The following is a 3,256-nucleotide window of genomic DNA, read 5'->3' as shown; positions in this document are numbered from 1 at the left end:
ATTACCCTGGCGGAGGTGTATTTAATGAACCATCTTTGAGACCCCTGAAATGTTACGGCGATGCTTTTGAGATGCCTCACTTAGCGAGGCACCAAGATGGTGAAGAATCTCGCACAAACAGCAAACAAGAATTGCGTCGAACGAAATAGCTAAAAGCACCGGCCAGAGGATGATTGCGGGTGCATGCGACCCAACTTTGCACCTGTCTCAAAGCCACAGCGAGCTTTTCCTTACCGATACTCAGCATTGTCGTGATTGGAGCGTACGCAGCCTCAACATGCATGGCACCTTTGCTTCTGGATGCTCATTGGATGCTTCTTGCAGTCAGTGTCAACTTTCGTTCGGCTCTCCATCGACCAGATTTATAAATATCCTCGTACCCTTACTTCTCTCTTCTCGTATCTGACTGGCAGCGGTACAAATCCATCTCAGACAGACTTTCCTGAACTCATTCGGTCCATTATGGATATCATCGATGAAACCGTGTTTTCCCAGCCAGGGGCGGCAAGAAACCATGTGTGGCTGAACCCATCCGGTTCCCAAGGTCACGACTATCCAGCTGCGAACAGTATTATGCCCATTAATCTTGGTATGTACTCGAAGCCAGAGACTTCCAATACACCTGTTGGACCGGTTCCTGCAAATTCAACACGTCAGATCACACGCCCTGATGGCGCCGCGGTTTGGGATCAGCACCAAGAAACCATCATTGATCTCTATTGGAATAAAGAGAAGACGCTCCTCGAAGTGAGCCAGGAAATGAAATCCAAGTATGGTTTCGTTGCCACGTAAGAAGTCTCTAAGTTCCTCAAAGATACACACCATCGTTCTGAGATCAGAAAACAGTGAAAAGCAATACAAGAGGAAATTTTCGCAGTGGAAAGTCGAGAAGAACATGAAAAGTCATGAGGCAGAAGCAATGATAAGGATTCAATCAGAGCGCGCACAAGGGCTCGGAAAAGACACTGCTTTCAGGCTTCGCAAGCGACCTGTCCCACCAGAGAAGATTACACGGTACGCGAAACGACGCAAGTTGTCTCAAGCGAACGATACACCCGATTTTGAATTTTCAGGTAGAAGTTCGAAAGCATCATTGACTTGAATATTTGGCTGACTTTCCGTTCCCAAGCACCTACCCCTTCAGACATTAGCTATTGGACTCCAAGCGGTGACAACTACTCAACGTCTTCTGAGGATATAACTCCAAGAGCCTCGCCAAACATGAAACCTTTGGGGCAAGATCCCGAAGGTGATGAACTATCTGAAGTGGATCAAGTCCATGATTCTCCCATGGAGATGAGTGTAGTAGCGAGTGGCATCGATATTGAGTCGTGGGTGTCTGCTGAAAGGCATTCTTCACAACAGCCGGGCACATGGAATCCTGAACGTGACCACTACGTCTCGATTACAAATGATGATTATATCGCCTCTCACCTCGCTGGAGAAGTATCCAGAACACATATCAAGGACCCGAAACCCCCTTCACATGATGAAGATGTAGTGATGGACAGAGACTTTGCGTTTCAGCGCTCTTCAACGACACCTCATTTAAGGGTGTATGCAATGTCAAGTCCGACCAGCCATGCCTCTCTCACGGCTGGTTCGCAAGGACCAGGGCCAGAAACAAATGCGGCCACAGCTATGAATTTCGAGAGCCGGAGAGTAGTGGTACGAGACTTGTCAGAAGCTTCGGTTACTCCACAACCTCCTGAAAACAGTTTCGATATGATTCTTCAATATGGTGATCAAAGCGATGAGGTTCAACAACCCGGCTCGATGCGATCGGAATCTCTCATACTCCAGCTCAGTCGTTCAAATTCACCCTTAATCCACGACAGTAACGAAAGCTCAGCAATCGCAGAGGTGAGGTATCTAGAGGATCAAGACAATTCCCAACTTGGAACCATTGGGAAGTTGGCTAAAATCGTGCCCGATGTTCAAGATGGAGACGACGATGTGATTGAGATTGAACCACCTGCGCGTCAAAATCTTGATGCAGAGGCTTTGGATGACGACATACCGGTGGCCATCGACGCTACAGTATACGACGAATCTCTTCGAAAAGCGAGAGAAAAAGTCTTCGAATTGCAGACACCAATAAATATTGACCGCCAACTGCGATTTGCGGCTAAGATGGGTGACACTGATGCCGTCCTAGCATTGCTTCAGCGTGGCCCCAACATCAACAAACGAGGGAAAAGTCACTTGACGGCACTTGATCTCGCGGCATATGAAGGTCATATGCAAATACTCGAAATTTTAATTAGCCACGGCGCTATCATGGAGCGAATTCCTCGCGAAATGATATTCCGATTAGATGGCTACAACCGAACCATCTATCACCCCCTCCCACTTCACCTTGCCGCTTTGAGAGGTCATGTCGATGCAGCCTGTTTTCTAGCGCAACTTTGTGATTACCCAAATGACGGTTCTGATGATGACGGTTCTGATGTAGACGATTTCGATGTACACGTAGACGATTTCGTTTTACTTCTATGGGCCGTTAATCACAATTGTGTGGGGCTTACACGATCGCTCCTGAAACAAAATTATGTTAGGGGGAGCAGATTTTTTGGTTCAAACCTGATTTCATTCGCCGCACAAAATGGTCAAGAGGAGATTCTACAAGCTCTGTTGGAATATGGGGCTGGGATGAGCGTCCCAGTGAGAGTGGAGCCCCTAATAAGAGCAGTTTTTGATAGGGACAAGAGAACTTGCGAACTACTCCTTCGACATGGCGCAGACCCATCTTTACTTCTTTACTACCTCGATCGACCTGACTGTGAGTGCAGGTGTACAGACTGTGGGAGATTGGTGGGGACAGGCCACGTCGAATGTAGCCACAAGGCGAGCTTTTGGGAGGACGATGATGAGGATCCAAGCGACCTCGTTCATCTTCGGTTCTTGGAACACATATTATTCGAGGGCCACGAGAGCAATGTGAATGATATGGTCCAAGTGGGACAAAAAATATTGATGCTCTATGCAGCTGAGACTGGCTATCACCAGAAAGTGACACAGCTCATCAAAGCTGGGGCAGAAGTCAATATCAGAAATACTGATGGGAACAGTCCTCTCCATCTGGCGGTTAGAAGCAACTGCGCGAAAGGTGTGACTGAACTTTTGTATGCCGGAGCAATAGTGAACGTTACCAATCATCAAGGCGACAGTCCACTTTTCATGGCAGTTGAAAGGTACTCTCGAGACATTGTCACTAGTCTCGTCAATGCTGGCGCCGACGTAAACTTCATTGACA

The sequence above is a fragment of the Phaeoacremonium minimum genome, assembly GCF_000392275.1.
Source record: "Phaeoacremonium minimum UCRPA7 unplaced genomic scaffold PA7_03_scaffold_585, whole genome shotgun sequence".
NCBI lineage: Eukaryota > Fungi > Ascomycota > Sordariomycetes > Togniniales > Togniniaceae > Phaeoacremonium > Phaeoacremonium minimum.
Note: the sequence above shows the minus strand (reverse complement) of the source record.